Here is a 20,394-nt window from a genome sequence, read left to right on the forward strand (position 1 = left end):
TAAGTGTTTAATTGTGATTTTTATTTATTGTGATTTATTGCAAAAAAAAAAAAGTTTTAAAAGATATTAAACTGATAAGCTAAATATTAGACTGCTTGCAGCGTGGTAGTGATTTTCTATATTGTTAATATTGGGAATTGATATACTCTATGATATTATGTCAGAGAGTTTTACTTTAGAGTTTGAAAGACATAGAAATAATTTAGAGTTGATTAAGCCTCCATGATCAATAGACCGGATAAAGCATGACTTGGAGCCTTTATCCATGGTTTATAGGGCTGTTGGTTGGAATGCATGCATACATTTTTAGGCCTCTGACAGTTTTTAGAGGTGGGAAGGCTTTGCTAGTAAAAACCTTCTCTAAGATGCTTCCACCTCCATAGCAGCCTGTCACACTCGCTGCCACATATTTATTCCCATTCATTTAAGTCCTAAAGGACTGATGTATACTCAAGAGGGGATTCAATTCTACCTACAGAGAGGATTGCTCAGTGTCCAGGATGCCCTAGATTGTACCCATGAAGTATTGAGACCATCTTCAAGTGGTCAAATACACGAACCACAAGCAATTTTACTCTTTTGATGAGGAAGCTGATTGCAACAATTCCCTATTCATACAGAATGTACATTGAATGCATAATTCTATGGAAGCATTAGAAATCATATCCTACTGGAAGCCAGTGAAGGAATTGGCCGAGGAGGTGCCGCAAATGAGAAGTAAAAATAAGAAAGATTAGCCTGGCAGAGGAATTTATTATGGATTATAAAGGAGATAGATGGCAGCCAGGAAGAACAGATAGGGTGAAGTGGCAATAGCCGAGGGTTGGGGTAATGATGTTATAACAGTTATAGAAAGAGATATAATGAAATACTAATAAGGAACACTAATGGCTAGATTACAATTTTGGCGTTAGGCTTAAAAAGCAGCGTTAGCCAGTCCTAACGCTGCTTTTTAATGCCCGCTGGTATTACGAGTTTCCCTAACGCCACAAAAATATCCGTCTCCACTAAACTCATCAACGTCAACCCAGACCCAGTAGTTAACATATACCGCGAAAAAAACATCCATGAATCACAAAAAAAATTCACAAAGTACACTTACACTCATACAAACACTACACTATATTTATTTTTAAGATTTCATATTTTCATGTAAAAATAGAATAGATCAAAGTTACGAGATCTCGGGTGTTTGAAAAAAAACCCCACAGAAATCCATTTTCCATTGACTTACATAGACAGACGGGAACAGACACTCATATAGCTACATCTAACTATACATATTATCACATACATACACTAATCAATACATACAAACAATATACAGCACATTACATACACAAATAAGATTTTTATTAGGAAATAAACACGATTTAGCTACTTTTCAAACAAGACCATGACGTCACAAGACCATGACGTCACTCACTTTACGCTCAAAACAAGTCTTGGATTTTATTTATACACACATTTTTCTCCTCCATTGACTTCTATGGGAAGACGTGTTCGTGCACGCAACAGCCAGATTTACCTAACGCACGGAAAAAGCATAGACAAGAAAACTCATAATACCAGCGTTTAAATTGTGAAACGAACTCATTTTTTCTTGCGTTAGTTCCGCTATGACAAATAGATCAAGAAATGGCTATTTCTCTATGGAGTTATGGCTTTTACTTGTGTGAAATTCACTACAACATAAAATTGTTATAGAAATTTACATTACATCAACTACAAATCACCATCAACAATACGAAATATATTTAATAAATTACATCATATTTAAACGGACAGAAACATTATTTGAACATTTCATTATTCACAAACAGTAGACAATTGGAAACACCTCTCATTTACCTCTATTATAGCATTTCATTTATTCAACTCATATGCTTGCATGAACAGCATATATAGATAGGCTTAACACATGATCATTAATGGATGCACATACATTACTTGTATCATTCACTCATACATGTGCGGGATTGATATTATGGGGGAAAAACACATTAGGTTCTCTCTATGAATCATGAAACATAAAATAGGGATTTTACTGTCCCTTTAAAATTATGATTCACTCACAATATACCATTAGGAATTACGTACAATAAGAACATCATTAGAACAGATTACAGCTGTTACTTTTTGGGAAGGAACAACAATGCTATACTGCTTTATATAAGTCAGCATATGTGGGAGAGTAAGTCTAGGGAGGATGATAGAGTGGCGCACAAGGCTAAGTTCATAAATCTAATATGTAATGGAAAAAGGCCAATATCCTTACCAAAAAATTAAATATATATATATATACAATATAACAACTGCTGATAAAGCACTAAATGGACGTAATGTCAGTCAGATAATTTATTAATCAATTCACAAGCTCTAAATAAAACAAATAAGTAGAATCACAAGCTCTAAATGAAACAAATAAGTTGAATAAATATACATATGATAAATATTAATACTCAATAGATCAATGGGGGCAGTAAAAATCATAAGTATTGGATCTAAAATAATCTATAGGATGTGGCCACATCGTCTAAAATCTAATCATAAATACTAAAAACCAAACAATTAATGAGGCATTTGATCATAGATATACAATGAACAGTAAAAAACGTACTTGGAGGATGTTAATACTCTAAAGAAACAACCGCTAAATATAAGACAAGAAATCTCACAGATGTGATGAATATATATAAAGTTCTATTTCTGCTTATACTTTAATATTAAAAGATAGAAATCCGGTAAAATGGTTTGTGAAATTCAAGTCTCACTTTTTGTGCGCAAGAAAACAAATTATGGCAAACACAAAAGTCACTAGAAACAAATGTGATAGTTGGTAGCTCATATATCATAGAATCTTAGAAATGTAAGTCTCTTCCAAGTGCTTATAAGTGAAATGCTGACCGGTCAGACAAATGTTCACTCCAAAAACGGTAAAGTGGGGTTGAAATTGTATTCCACGTACCTGACAGACTTGCGGCTAAGAGTGGCTCCGAAGTTGCTTCCAGGCTCACAGTGGAGTGAGCAGCGAAGAGCACTACACGCTGAGCTTGTTTCCTGCTCCCAAGCGTGACTCCAGCGTCTTCACTGTCTGCGTGCGTGCTGTGTCACCTGATGGTTAGAGTCCAATGGGGTTTCTCCAAAAGCGGTCCAGTTTCGAATGTCACTTTCAACATACAAAGTGAAAATTTTTTCACTTTCAACATACAAAGTGAAAATTTTCCAGTGTGGTGTCCAAACGTTTAGTAAGTCTCTTCTACGCGTTTCGGCACGTTGTGCCTTTATCAAGATGACTTACTGGATGCCTAGTACTTGTTTTTATAGGGTTATTCCGGATGCCATTTTTTGTATTAACTGTTTAGTGGCTTTATCAATAAACTTTATTCAATGCACATTGTCCATTATTTATCTAAAGATCTATGATCATGACAATCTCTTATTTCTTAGGATACAACACCTATACAAATAGATAAAATAACCTCAAAAAAAAAATATATGTTATTTATAATTTTAGGATGGTTCATAGTCGAAGTAAGAATAAAATATTGGAATAAATAGTATCAATAGATTAGTCTAATACCTAGTATAAATAAATAAATAAATCACTAACTCGAATATAGTTTGTCTTAAAATCTTACAAAAAGTCCAAAGAAATGGATGAAACTAATGCATGAAATTGGCCATAAAACCGTATACAAAAACTTAAAAATACATGTAGGCAAAATATTTAATTAAAGGGATTGAGATCAAGTTCAGCATTCAATCCACCAGGGGTCAGGGTGGCAAAATTAAAAATAAGCTCAGCTTCTGTCCTTAAAAGTTGTTTTAATATATTTCCTCCTCTATGTTGTTTTACTTTTTTTACACCCCAATACAACAGGCCATCAGTCTTCTGGCCATGACACTCTTTAAAATGTTTAGAAAGGAGGTGGTCTTCATATCCCCGCTCTATATTAAGGAGGTGCTGTCTTATTCTGTCCCTTACAGGTCTGCTTGTTTGTCCAAAATATTGTTTTTTGCACGGACACTGTATCATATAAACCACATTTTTATCACAGCATCTAATAGTGTCTCTAATTTTGATTTTACAATCTGAATTACTGGCCTCTATTAGTTTGCACTTGTTACTGAAACTACAGGCTTTACACTGATGGCATGGAAAGAAGCCTTCCAATTTATTACCTTGTATATCTGAATCTTGTTTTTTCTTTTTCTTAAACTCACTGGGGGCTAAGATGGATTTGATTGTTTTGGCTTTCCTATAGACAATCTTGGGTTTGTTCTCAGTAATGTCAGATAGAAAGGGATCTTTCTGGACTAAATGCCAGTGTTTATGTATGATTCTCTTTATTAATTTAAAATCTGCACTGTATTGCGTGATAAACGTAGTTTCTAGTTCTTTGGAATTTGTATGTTTTTTCTCTTTTTTCTTTAAAAGTGAAGTTCTATCTGTTTTCTCTACACTTTGTATGGACTGTTCTATTAGTTCTTCATTATATCCTTTTTCCCTGAATCTTTCTTTTAATATGTTCGATTGGTCCTTAAAGTCCTCTAAGGTGGAACAGTTTTTTCGCAACCTTAAAAACTGGCCTTTCGGAATATTTAATTTCCATTGGTCAAGATGGCAACTATTAAAATGTATATAATTGTTCGTATCTACTTTTTTAAAAAATGTTTTAGTTTGGACTTTATTATCTAAAATTTCAATGGTAAGGTCTAAAAAATCAATAGATGTATTGTTAAAATCATGAGTAAAAGAAATTCCCCATTCATTGTTATTAATGTCTTCCATAAATAATTTAAGTAGATCTTCTCCCCCTTTCCAAATAAAAAACAGATCATCTATATAACGTTTGATGAGTACGAGGTTTGCGCTCCAAGGGCTAGTTAAAATGTTTGCATGTTCAAATCTGCCCATAAAAAGATTTGCATAACTGGGCGCAAACCTCGTACCCATCGCTGTACCTTTCTTTTGTAGAAAAAATTCACCATTGAAATTAAAATAATTATTATTGAGTATAAAATGGATGCATTGTAGGATAAAATCAGCTTGATTGAGGGGCATATCTTTGTCCTCATATAAATAAAATTTCGTTGCATCTAATCCTATACTATGTGTAATGTTAGTATAAAGTGCATTGACATCGCATGTGACAAGAAGAAAGTCCTTTTGCCATGTTATATTTTCTAACTCATGAAGTAATGCGGTGGAATCTTTAAGATAAGAGGGTAAAGTGGTTACATAGGGTTGTAGAAATGTATCTACATATTGCGATACATTGGCAGTGAGGGAATTAATCCCTGAGATAATTGGTCTCCCTGGGGGTTTGATTAGGGATTTGTGTGTTTTTGGCAGGTAATAAAAAATGGGGGTAATCGGATAGTCCGTTTTTAGAAAACTTAGTTCTTTCTCATTTAAAATCTTCTCTTTTTTAGCATAGAACAGTAGTTTGTCAAGTTCAAGACTGAATTTCTGCACTGGATTAGCCTTTAATTTGCTGTATGTGTCAATATCACCTAGTAAACGATATGCTTCTATCAGGTAATCTTCTGTATCCATTAACACTAACCCCGCCCCCCTTATCCGCTGCTTTAATGATTATCTCTGGGTTATTTTTAAGATCTCTTAAAATTTCATTTTCTTTCTTGGTTAAGTTGTATTTTTGTCTTTGTTTGCTTTTAATATTAATTTTACTTAAATCTTCTTTTACTGACTTCTCAAACATCTCTAAGTATTTGCCCTTTTCTTGAGTAGGATAAAATGAGGACTTGTTTTTTAGATTTGTATGATTATAATAATCCTGTGTTTGTTTCTGACTAGTGGTCATACTGTTAGATGCACGCTCTATAGGGTTTTTAAGAAAATAACGTTTAAGTGTTAATTTCCTTATATACTGATTAACATTAATCATAGTATTGAACTTATTCATACGGCAAGTAGGGGCAAATGACAGACCTTTACTCAATACTTTTTCTTGTTCCTTGCTTAGAGTCAGTTTACTCAAATTAAAGATCCCGCTGGTGTTGATTACCTCAATCTTTTTGTTTCGTGTTCGTCTTCTCCCTCTCTTACCTCTAATCTTCTTTTTCCTTTCTGTATCCATTCCCTTTCTACATTTCTTTCTTGTAGTGTATCCCAAGATGTCCCTTCTGTTGGTGTGCCTGGCCTTATTTCTTCTAATGGTAAGAATCTATTTTGAGTTGTGATTTCTTTTGGTTTGGTATGTGTTCTATCATTAGGGGTATATGTATTACTCTCATATTGTCTTCCTATATGTTGTCTATTGTGTGCGGCATTGCTCTCATTGTGATAGTTCCCTCCATATTGCCTGGAGTTGGGTAAAAACTTATCATTATAGTAGTTGCCTCCATATTGTTCATGTGAATCAGACTTTCTCCAATTATCTCTTGAGTTATCTCTATAACTATCATAGTTATTCCTATTATTATAATGATTTCCATAATGGTCTCTATTATCCCTGGATTGTCCATTATAATTATAAAAAGAGGCTGATTTTGTGTGTTCCCTAGTGTCATGGCCAGAAGACTGATGGCCTGTTGTATTGGGGTGTAAAAAAAGTAAAACAACATAAAGGAGGAAATATATTAAAACAACTTTTAAGGACAGAAGCTGAGCTTATTTTTAATTTTGCCACCCTGACCCCTGGTGGATTGAATGCTGAACTTGATCTCAATCCCTTTAATTAAATATTTTGCCTACATGTATTTTTAAGTTTTTGTATACGGTTTTATGGCCAATTTCATGCATTAGTTTCATCCATTTCTTTGGACTTTTTGTAAGATTTTAAGACAAACTATATTCGAGTTAGTGATTTATTTATTTATTTATACTAGGTATTAGACTAATCTATTGATACTATTTATTCCAATATTTTATTCTTACTTCGACTATGAACCATCCTAAAATTATAAATAACATATATTTTTTTTTTGAGGTTATTTTATCTATTTGTATAGGTGTTGTATCCTAAGAAATAAGAGATTGTCATGATCATAGATCTTTAGATAAATAATGGACAATGTGCATTGAATAAAGTTTATTGATAAAGCCACTAAACAGTTAATACAAAAAATGGCATCCGGAATAACCCTATAAAAACAAGTACTAGGCATCCAGTAAGTCATCTTGATAAAGGCACAACGTGCCGAAACGTGTAGAAGAGACTTACTAAACGTTTGGACACCACACTGGAAAATTTTCACTTTGTATGTTGAAAGTGAAAAAATTTTCACTTTGTATGTTGAAAGTGACATTCGAAACTGGACCGCTTTTGGAGAAACCCCATTGGACTCTAACCATCAGGTGACACAGCACGCACGCAGACAGTGAAGACGCTGGAGTCAAGCTTGGGAGCATGAAACAAGCTCAGCATGTAGTGCTCTTCGCTGCTCACTCCACTGTGAGCCTGGAAGCAACTTCGGAGCCACTCTTAGCCGCAAGTCTGTCAGGTACGTGGAATACAATTTCAACCCCACTTTACCGTTTTTGGAGTGAACATTTGTCTGACCGGTCAGCATTTCACTTATAAGCACTTGGAAGAGACTTACATTTCTAAGATTCTATGATATATGAGCTACCAACTATCACATTTGTTTCTAGTGACTTTTGTGTTTGCCATAATTTGTTTTCTTGCGCACAAAAAGTGAGACTTGAATTTCACAAACCATTTTACCGGATTTCTATCTTTTAATATTAAAGTATAAGCAGAAATAGAACTTTATATATATTCATCACATCTGTGAGATTTCTTGTCTTATATTTAGCGGTTGTTTCTTTAGAGTATTAACATCCTCCAAGTACGTTTTTTACTGTTCATTGTATATCTATGATCAAATGCCTCATTAATTGTTTGGTTTTTAGTATTTATGATTAGATTTTAGACGACGTGGCCACATCCTATAGATTATTTTAGATCCAATACTTATTATTTTTACTGCCCCCATTAATCTATTGAGTATTAATATTTATCATATGTATATTTATTCAACTTATTTGTTTCATTTAGAGCTTGTGATTCTACTTATTTGTTTTATTTAGAGCTTGTGAATTGATTAATAAATTATCTGACTGACATTACGTCCATTTAGTGCTTTATCAGCAGTTGTTATATTGTATATATATATATTTAATTTTTTGGTAAGGATATTGGCCTTTTTCCATTACATATTAGATTTATGAACTTAGCCTTGTGCGCCACTCTATCATCCTCCCTAGACTTACTTGACCTTTCACCGAACTGTGTTTGAGAGATCACAGTTCTTTTAGAGTTGGCCCGAGTTCTTGATAGTATCTGTCCAGACTTACTCCCCACTACCCTTAAGTTTCTTATCTCTCTCAGTCTGTTGACGGTACTTTGGTCACTAGTATTAGAATTATTATTTTTTTTTTAGCTCTTCTTTAATTACTAAATTATTATTTCCAAATGGATATTTTCAATTTAAGAACTAGTATTTTGGATAGTATGGATAGACGTCCTAACTTCACTCCAACTATTACTTCTAAAAATTGTGAAGAACTATTAAGGGAATTGGAGGAAAGCATGATTAAGGAAATAAAATTAAAAGCAGAGCTGACTTTTACACAAAAATACCTAGATAAAAAAATGGTCCCTAGAGGACTGCGTTTAAAAAAGAACTGCACATTCACTTTGGATGACGACCATAACACTGAATGGTACGACATCCTAGAAAAAGCTTCCACCAACCTGCTTAAAGTCCTAATTAAATCTAGAACTAGGTCCTTAGAAAATATTGATAAAAATATCAGTAATTTTAAAGAAAAACTTATTGAATATAATGAGGATTCTACATTCAAAGAGAAACAGAAAGAACTCATCACCAATATAACTAATTTGAAAAATCAAATATTAGAAAACAAATGGAAGAAATTTACTAGGGACGAGATAGATTACTCTAGTAATAATATAGAAGAAAATTCTCCTAATGATAGCCCCCCAAATCAAAATAAACCCCAACAATCATGTACAGAAGACAATAGAAATGAAAACCTATTTAGAAAAAGTAACAGACTAAATTCTATTAGACAACCAGAAATGAGAAACTATAGAAATCAAGAGAGAGATAGAATCGCAAATCCTCACAACACATATTATACTTATAATAACAGAAGGCATACTGCAAATAACCATTTTAGACATTACAAAAATAATGGCTACTCTAACACATCAGAATATACAAGTGGTAACGGGACTCACTCCAGAAACTATACTTATGATTGGAACCCAAATGAGAACCATGGAAATTACCCTAGGGAACACACAAAATCAGCCTCTTTTTATAATTATAATGGACAATCCAGGGATAATAGAGACCATTATGGAAATCATTATAATAATAGGAATAACTATGATAGTTATAGAGATAACTCAAGAGATAATTGGAGAAAGCCTGATTCACATAAACAATATGGAGGCAACTACTATAATGATAAGTTTTTACCCAACTCCAGGCAATATGGAGGGAACTATCACAATGAGAGCAATGCCGCACACAATAGACAACATATAGGAAGACAATATGAGAGTAATACATATACCCCTAATGATAGAACACATACCAAACCAAAAGAAATCACAACTCAAAATAGATTCTTACCATTAGAAGAAATAAGGCCAGGCACACCAACAGAAGGGACATCTTGGGATACACTACAAGAAAGAAATGTAGAAAGGGAATGGATACAGAAAGGAAAAAGAAGATTAGAGGTAAGAGAGGGAGAAGACGAACACGAAACAAAAAGATTGAGGTAATCAACACCAGCGGGATCTTTAATTTGAGTAAACTGACTCTAAGCAAGGAACAAGAAAAAGTATTGAGTAAAGGTCTGTCATTTGCCCCTACTTGCCGTATGAATAAGTTCAATACTATGATTAATGTTAATCAGTATATAAGGAAATTAACACTTAAACGTTATTTTCTTAAAAACCCTATAGAGCGTGCATCTAACAGTATGACCACTAGTCAGAAACAAACACAGGATTATTATAATCATACAAATCTAAAAAACAAGTCCTCATTTTATCCTACTCAAGAAAAGGGCAAATACTTAGAGATGTTTGAGAAGTCAGTAAAAGAAGATTTAAGTAAAATTAATATTAAAAGCAAACAAAGACAAAAATACAACTTAACCAAGAAAGAAAATGAAATTTTAAGAGATCTTAAAAATAACCCAGAGATAATCATTAAAGCAGCGGATAAGGGGGGGGGGTTTAGTGTTAATGGATACAGAAGATTACCTGATAGAAGCATATCGTTTACTAGGTGATATTGACACATACAGCAAATTAAAGGCTAATCCAGTGCAGAAATTCAGTCTTGAACTTGACAAACTACTGTTCTATGCTAAAAAAGAGAAGATTTTAAATGAGAAAGAACTAAGTTTTCTAAAAACGGACTATCCGATTACCCCCATTTTTTATTACCTGCCAAAAACACACAAATCCCTAATCAAACCCCCAGGGAGACCAATTATCTCAGGGATTAATTCCCTCACTGCCAATTTATCGCAATATGTAGATACATTTCTACAACCCTATGTAACCACTTTACCCTCTTATCTTAAAGATTCCACCGCATTACTTCATGAGTTAGAAAATATAACATGGCAAAAGGACTTTCTTCTTGTCACATGCGATGTCAATGCACTTTATACTAACATTACACATAGTATAGGATTAGATGCAACGAAATTTTATTTATATGAGGACAAAGATATGCCCCTCAATCAAGCTGATTTTATCCTACAATGCATCCATTTTATACTCAATAATAATTATTTTAATTTCAATGGTGAATTTTTTCTACAAAAGAAAGGTACAGCGATGGGTACGAGGTTTGCGCCCAGTTATGCAAATCTTTTTATGGGCAGATTTGAACATGCAAACATTTTAACTAGCCCTTGGAGCGCAAACCTCGTACTCATCAAACGTTATATAGATGATCTGTTTTTTATTTGGAAAGGGGGAGAAGATCTACTTAAATTATTTATGGAAGACATTAATAACAATGAATGGGGAATTTCTTTTACTCATGATTTTAACAATACATCTATTGATTTTTTAGACCTTACCATTGAAATTTTAGATAATAAAGTCCAAACTAAAACATTTTTAAAAAAAGTAGATACGAACAATTATATACATTTTAATAGTTGCCATCTTGACCAATGGAAATTAAATATTCCGAAAGGCCAGTTTTTAAGGTTGCGAAAAAACTGTTCCACCTTAGAGGACTTTAAGGACCAATCGAACATATTAAAAGAAAGATTCAGGGAAAAAGGATATAATGAAGAACTAATAGAACAGTCCATACAAAGTGTAGAGAAAACAGATAGAACTTCACTTTTAAAGAAAAAAGAGAAAAAACATACAAATTCCAAAGAACTAGAAACTACGTTTATCACGCAATACAGTGCAGATTTTAAATTAATAAAGAGAATCATACATAAACACTGGCATTTAGTCCAGAAAGATCCCTTTCTATCTGACATTACTGAGAACAAACCCAAGATTGTCTATAGGAAAGCCAAAACAATCAAATCCATCTTAGCCCCCAGTGAGTTTAAGAAAAAGAAAAAACAAGATTCAGATATACAAGGTAATAAATTGGAAGGCTTCTTTCCATGCCATCAGTGTAAAGCCTGTAGTTTCAGTAACAAGTGCAAACTAATAGAGGCCAGTAATTCAGATTGTAAAATCAAAATTAGAGACACTATTAGATGCTGTGATAAAAATGTGGTTTATATGATAGTGTCCGTGCAAAAAACAATATTTTGGACAAACAAGCAGACCTGTAAGGGACAGAATAAGACAGCACCTCCTTAATATAGAGCGGGGATATGAAGACCACCTCCTTTCTAAACATTTTAAAGAGTGTCATGGCCAGAAGACTGATGGCCTGTTGTATTGGGGTGTAAAAAAAGTAAAACAACATAGAGGAGGAAATATATTAAAACAACTTTTAAGGACAGAAGCTGAGCTTATTTTTAATTTTGCCACCCTGACCCCTGGTGGATTGAATGCTGAACTTGATCTCAATCCCTTTAATTAAATATTTTGCCTACATGTATTTTTAAGTTTTTGTATACGGTTTTATGGCCAATTTCATGCATTAGTTTCATCCATTTCTTTGGACTTTTTGTAAGATTTTAAGACAAACTATATTCGAGTTAGTGATTTATTTATTTATTTATACTAGGTATTAGACTAATCTATTGATACTATTTATTCCAATATTTTATTCTTACTTCGACTATGAACCATCCTAAAATTATAAATAACATATATTTTTTTTTTTGAGGTTATTTTATCTATTTGTATAGGTGTTGTATCCTAAGAAATAAGAGATTGTCATGATCATAGATCTTTAGATAAATAATGGACAATGTGCATTGAATAAAGTTTATTGATAAAGCCACTAAACAGTTAATACAAAAAATGGCATCCGGAATAACCCTATAAAAACAAGTACTAGGCATCCAGTAAGTCATCTTGATAAAGGCACAACGTGCCGAAACGCGTAGAAGAGACTTACTAAACGTTTGGACACCACACTGGAAAATTTTCACTTTGTATGTTGAAAGTGAAAAAATTTTCACTTTGTATGTTGAAAGTGACATTCGAAACTGGACCGCTTTTGGAGAAACCCCATTGGACTCTAACCATCAGGTGACACAGCACGCACGCAGACAGTGAAGACGCTTGGGAGCAGGAAACAAGCTCAGCGTGTAGTGCTCTTCGCTGCTCACTCCACTGTGAGCCTGGAAGCAACTTCGGAGCCACTCTTAGCCGCAAGTCTGTCAGGTACGTGGAATACAATTTCAACCCCACTTTACCGTTTTTGGAGTGAACATTTGTCTGACCGGTCAGCATTTCACTTATAAGCACTTGGAAGAGACTTACATTTCTAAGATTCTATGATATATGAGCTACCAACTATCACATTTGTTTCTAGTGACTTTTGTGTTTGCCATAATTTGTTTTCTTGCGCACAAAAAGTGAGACTTGAATTTCACAAACCATTTTACCGGATTTCTATCTTTTAATATTAAAGTATAAGCAGAAATAGAACTTTATATATATTCATCACATCTGTGAGATTTCTTGTCTTATATTTAGCGGTTGTTTCTTTAGAGTATTAACATCCTCCAAGTACGTTTTTTACTGTTCATTGTATATCTATGATCAAAAGCCTCATTAATTGTTTGGTTTTTAGTATTTATGATTAGATTTTAGACGATGTGGCCACATCCTATAGATTATTTTAGATCCAATACTTATTATTTTTACTGCCCCCATTGATCTATTGAGTATTAATATTTATCATATGTATATTTATTCAACTTATTTGTTTCATTTAGAGCTTGTGATTCTACTTATTTGTTTTATTTAGAGCTTGTGAATTGATTAATAAATTATCTGACTGACATTACGTCCATTTAGTGCTTTATCAGCAGTTGTTATATTGTATATATATATATTTAATTTTTTGGTAAGGATATTGGCCTTTTTCCATTACATATTAGATTTATGAACTTAGCCTTGTGCGCCACTCTATCATCCTCCCTAGACTTACTTGACCTTTCACCGAACTGTGTTTGAGAGATCACAGTTCTTTTAGAGTTGGCCCGAGTTCTTGATAGTATCTGTCCAGACTTACTCCCCACTACCCTTAAGCATATGTGGGAGAGAATCACCATATATTCGTACATGTACATAACACGCATCACGCAACCACAAAGCACACATTTATATTTGAATCAGCACACAATAACAATGTAGTAAAATACAACAACAGAATGAGGATTTGATAACTAGACAGGCAGGTTGCTAATATGATGACATCAGTAGAAGCTTCAACCATACACATTACAGCTTTAGGACTGTACCGCCCCTTTCAGAAGTTTAGCACTCAATACTACAATACTACATATACATAAACGAGAGTTTGGAACATCATTATTATTGTGATTTTAATGGGACACGTAAAATATTGACATCTCGCCAATCACTTATATATACAATATTATAGATGTCAGCTGTTACTTTATCGTTTACAAACAATATTGCAGCAACAATGATCGATCAGATTCTATGCACACATTATACACAAGTATGCACTTTCATTCATGTTAGCGTGGACATGTGCTTTTTACTATAACATCGCGTTTAATAATAAGTATTTATTACGCATATGAACAAACATTACGAAGATGCACTGTATGTGTTACATTTTACACTTTCACATTGCGATTCATTGGGGGAAAACAAAATTTCAGCAAACACCTAAAAAAAACGCCCACTTTGAAAGCATTTGCGCCACTCACATGCAAACAAGTGTATACAATCAGCAATCATTATGAACACTCTACCATTGGACTAATTGCACTATAAATCCCCCAAACAACATGGCCAAAGCGTCCCTTGTGATCGACATTGTATCAAATCGCTTTTGTGTTTTTGCATACCTTGTTACTCCTTGTGCGTTTGCTCTGCTGTTTAGCTCTGTGCTGCTTAGCTTTGCAAATATGGATGATGCTCAGTTAGATGCTGCTGGTGCTGCTGCACAAGTAGTGTTCAATAGAATCAGGCGGGCTCGGCAGCTCCAAGAGAGACAAAGGGCTCGTTTGGTTCGAGGTCCTCCTGTTCACAGGGTGAGGCCCACCTTGGATAACATGAGTGACTTCGAGGTTTATGACAAGTATAGGCTCAATCGCGAACAGCTCATTGGCCTTTACGATGTTCTTAAACCTCATATGGAGCCACATAGATGTATGTGAACGGCAATCCCTGGTTTGACCAAGATGCTTAGTTGCATACACATCCTGGCCTCTGGGAGTTTTCAATCTGGAGAGGGGTACATGCATGGGCTTGCTCAGGGTATTTTCTATGTGGTTTTTGACAACTTTCTGGACAGCCATGGTACGAGTCAGTAAGCGTTACATAGGATTCCCTCAGAATGATGGTGATTGGAGGCGCCTGAAGAGGGAATTCTTTGCTATCGCTCGAATGCCCAATGTCTTGGGAGCAATAGATTGCACCCACATTGAGCTGCGTGCTCCTGAACATGACTTGCCCTTCCGAAATCGCAAGCACTTCCATAGTCTCAATGTGCAGTTTGTTTGCGACCCAAGTATGCAGATTATGCAGGTGTGTGTGAATTTCGGCGGGGCTTGTCATGATGCCCCCATCCTCAGACAGTCGTCCCTGTGGCGGCAGTTTGAGGGCAGAGAGTTTCCACCAGGGTGGCTCGTTAGTGAGTATTTGTACACCACATGGTTAATTAGTTAGACAATTGCCACTGTAGTCTTCAAAAACAGTTGTGTTTGTGTAATGTGCAAAATGTGCAGCTCTAGGATGCAATTTAACCATTTAATTTTCTTTCCGCAAATGTCTAGTTTTAGCTCCAAACAGATATGTAGCATGTCTTAGCTTAAATGGCTAGATAGAGAAAGCAATTTAACCATTTTGTTTTGATTTTAACAAATGTCTAGTTTATGCGAAATACGCATATGTAGCATGTCTTAGCTTAAATGGCCAGATAGAGAATGCAATTTAACGATGTCATTGTCTCTTTCCGCAAATGTCTAGTTTTAGCTCCAAACAGATATGGAGCATGTCTTAGCTTAAATGGCCAGATAGAGAATGCAATTTAACCATTTTGTTTTTATTTTAGCAAATGTCTGGTTTATGCGAAATACGCATATGTAGCATGTCTTAGCTTAAATGGCCAGATAGAGAATGCAATTTAATCATTTTGTTTTTATTTTAGCAAATGTCTGCTTTATGCGAAATATGCATATGTAGCATGTCTTAGCTTAAATGGCCAGATAGAGAATGCAATTTAGCCATGTCATTGTCTCTTTCCGCAATGTCTAGTTTTAGCTCCAAACAGATATGTAGCATGTCTTAGCTTAAATGTGCAGCTAAAGAATGCGATTTAAACATATAATTCTTTTTTAAGGAAAATGTTTATTTTAGGGGATTTTAGTTTACACAAATGAAAAGTATTTTAATATAATAATTATAAATAAATTATTAATATTTGTCATTTTGTTATGTTCATTATTTATAGGTGATTCTGGTTACATGAGCCAGACTTGGCTCATTACGCCGTTGCGTAACCCCACCGACAAGGCCAAGAAGCGATATAATATTGCGTACAAGTGATCTAGGGCTGTAGTGGAGAGGATGTTTGGGCTCCTCAAAATGATACTAAGATGCCTGGACAGGTCTGGAGGAGCTCTCCAATACAGTCCTAGTAAGGTGCCGAAGATCGTTATAGCCTGCAGCATCCTGCATAACATTGCACAGCGGGCTGGGATGCTGCAGGCCGTCCAGGCACCCCAAGGCCTCCTCCAAGATGAGGAGGACGACCCTGTTCTAGAGGGGCCATTCTGGGACGAGGGGCTCAATGTCAGAGCAAACATCATCAACCACCACTTCAGATGGTAAATAATAGAAGTTAGATAGGAGTATTGCGAATATGTGTGAATTCTAGGGAAATGAGAAGTAGAGAATTGTGCAAACATGGTAAGATTGTTCATCAAATGATTATAAAAATGTATTTGGATTATTATAGGTGATGCTCCTGGCATTGGGTCCTGTAACGACTTCACCACCTGGTTTTTAAAGACATCAGCTGGTAAGTATAAATAATGTATGGACTGTGGCTGGCGGGACTTTGGCACAATCACCATCATATGGCATACATTTTACAAAGTAGTATTTTGTTTACACATTACTAGAAATTTGGATACTCAGAAAGGGATCCTGTAGCAAGACTATATGCTTCAAAGTCATATTCAAAGTCACACATCAGAGGTTAGGTCTGCACAATGTATGACTCATCTTCACACTTGACTAATAGAACATAACACAAGATGCTACACACGCTTAGTAAGCTAGTGATAGAAATAGTTTCAGAAATGGGGGCGGGTGCAGAACTAATTCACACACTTCTATTAATATTTTTATTTTCACTATTTCGGCCATTAGGGAGATGACTTCATCTAAAGACTGAAAGAGAAGAATTCAAGACTGAAAGTGCAGAATTCAAGACTGAAAATGAAGAATTCAAGACTGAAAGTGAAGTATCCCAGACTGAAAGTGAAGAATCCCAGATTGAAAGTGATGAATACCAATGTGATCATGTCTGGCATTGTCTTTCAAACGTGTTGACCTTGAAAACCATACAAAGACACGTTCACATGGTAAGTGGCAACAATTTTATGGACTAAGGCTGTGGATGCATCCTATTGGAGACACTTAGATTATTTTTCTTTTAGATGGTATTTCACAATCCTCTATTTTGAAAATGATAAATAAGACGCCTAATGAAGATAAACTGATATTTTGAAGATAATTGCCTTTCAAAGACCATACATCCAGGTTAGTTTGCACAATGCATGCTAGTTAAGAATCACAAGAGGAAGAATGTTAAAAGAATTAGGAATAGATACATGTCCTATATTAGAATATGTTTATTTTACATACATTACCCCTACTTTGTGCTAGAGAGCACTCACATTCTGACCAATCAGACAAAGGAATATATTTTATAGTTGATATTGAGGTATATTATTTGAAGGGACATGAAATATTACATTCAATTATGTTCAGCATACAATATAAATAGATTTTTATAATGTGATATGCATTATTTTTTCTAATTTAAAATGCTAATGTTTAATTCTAAGATTGATTAGACAATATAATGGTATTTCTAATTATGGATATATATAGATTGCATGTCTGAACCTTTTTTTTAAATATCAAGACCAAAACAATACATGTTAGAGCATAGACACAAGATGATTTAACAATTATTCTATTTAATGAATATTTTAAGACATGTGTTCATGAAATAACTAATGTTTATAATATTTTTCTTTCTTTTTTAGAGTTTCATCTGTGATGATTTTTTTTTAAATAAATTTTAGTTATTTTCTTGTCAATAAATTTATTTTCATACTATATCTTCTATTTTTTGTATTAAAATACATATTCTTAGAGACATATCTCTATCACAGTAAGATAAAAAGAAATATATCCATCTAATCTGACAAGTAAACAAAATCTTACTCCCATGACTGTTAGTCATCTATTTGACAAGCACATGCCTGATATAAAATAGAATAATTTTGGTTAATTTATTGAATGTAAAATATCAACACAGCTTATTCAGATAATGTTAAAGTCAAGTATCTTTCAACAATTTAATTTGGACATAAATACATCTATGCTTTTATTGTGTGATTTATAGATGTTAAAATCATAAAATGTTTATGACAAGGATATGTAGTCTAAATTATACAAAACAACTTTGTTCATTTCACTTTTAAGAAAGGAAAGTTTTTAACTTACATTAAAGTGACAGTGTAGTTGAATGTTAGATTTACATAATAATATCTGGGATTTTCCTTAGGTATCCAAAAACATTATTACAATAAATATAGGTTATTCATCTTTAATTCTTTTTTTAGATAATATGTTAGAAATTATCTGTAAATGAAAAGTAAGTTAATTTCATATTTAGACCAAGCTAATTATTGTATGCCATTTTAATTACTTTTCAGTTCTAGTGGAGTCATTTGAAGGGTCATTTAACTATAGGTAGATCAAAAGATAACTTATAGCAATTATTCTCCTTACCTCTTGGATAGATAGCACATATCTAGATGTATTTTCAGTCCCCTTTAGTTTCTTTATACAATGTTAACTCCACATATTCCTAATGGTTTGATCCTTAAAGGGACATTCCAAATATATTTCATTTAGTGAATTATAGACAATACAAATTTTATTTAAACATCATTTAAATGTACTATTATTATCTAATTATATTCAGTCTTTAGATATCCTTTATTAAAGAAATAGCAATGCACATGGGTTGGGCAATGACATAAGGCATCTATGTGCAACCAACAACCAGCAGCAAAAGAGCCTATCTAGAAATGGTTTTCAATCAAGAATATCAAGCCAAAAAAGCTAATTAGAGAATAAAACTAAATATGACGTTGTTTTAACATTGTATTATCCATCTAAATCAGTATAGAACATATAGCTTAATGTCACTTTAAAGGTACAGTCTAGTCCAAAAAAAACATTCATGATTCAGATAGGGCATGTAATTTTAAACAATTTTCCAATTTACTTTTATCACCAATTTTTCTTTGTTCTTTTGGTATTCTTAGTTGAAAGCTTAACCTAGGAAGTTCATATGCTAATTTCTTAGACCTTGAAGGCAGCCTCTTAAGAATGCATTTTAACAGGTTTTTCACCACTAGAGGGTGTTAGCTCATGTTTTTCATATGGATAACACTGTGCTCATGCATGTGAAGTTACCAGGGAGCCATAACTGATTGGCTAAACTGCAAGTCAATCAAAATAACTGAAATAAAGGGGCAGTCTGCAGAGGCTTAGATACAAGATAATCACAGAGGTAAAAAAATATATAAATATAACTGTGTTGATTATGCAAAACTAGGGAATGGGTAAAAACGGGATTATATATCTTTTAAAACAATAACAATTCTGGTGTAGACTATCCCTTTAAGGTAAAGCTGTATAAATACAGCCATAAGTAGATATTTCATTCAAAGTGTGGCAAACAATACAGAAGGTAATACAAATATGCTTGATTCTCATGTTATACTAATTTTTAGAAAGGGCGGTGCATAGGTTTATGATCAGCAAAGCATTACTGGGAAATATCTACTTAATTGTGGCTGGCCAACAATGCATATTTACAATGTTTAGACAGATGTATTTAGATCAAGTTCAAGATTGCATATTAGCTCATGAAAGGGACGGTAATTAAAAAGCGATTCTTTCTGGAATCATAAATAAAATTTAATTATTAACATTTAATTCTATCATCAATTTTAAAACATTCTTTTTTGGATTATTTCCTTTACAAACATATCTAGATATGCTCAGTAGCTGAAGATTGGTGGATGCACAGAGATGCCTTGTGTGATTGGCTCAACCATGTGCATTGCAATTTCTTCTGTTAAGGATATCTAAAGATTAATCTAAATTGATAGTTTAATTTTAAAGTATAAAAATTTATTCTCTCTCAGGATCATTTTAAGAAAATATTTTGTTGTAATGTCCCTTTAAAAATAAAGACGCCATTGCCCAATAACAGATGTGAGCAGTTCAGACAAATAAAAGCTCGAGGTTTATTTACTAATAATAAACAAACGTGTAGCTTAACATTTATAAACAGAATAGACAAGTTCCAGCCATCATAACCAGAAATTACGCTTTTCAGAAATCTCGCGTGGGAAACGTATCTTGCAATACAAGATTCACATCTTTAAAAATTCAATTTGAATGTCACGCAATA

Source organism: Bombina bombina, chromosome 3, assembly GCF_027579735.1.
Source record: "Bombina bombina isolate aBomBom1 chromosome 3, aBomBom1.pri, whole genome shotgun sequence".
NCBI classification, from domain to species: domain Eukaryota; kingdom Metazoa; phylum Chordata; class Amphibia; order Anura; family Bombinatoridae; genus Bombina; species Bombina bombina.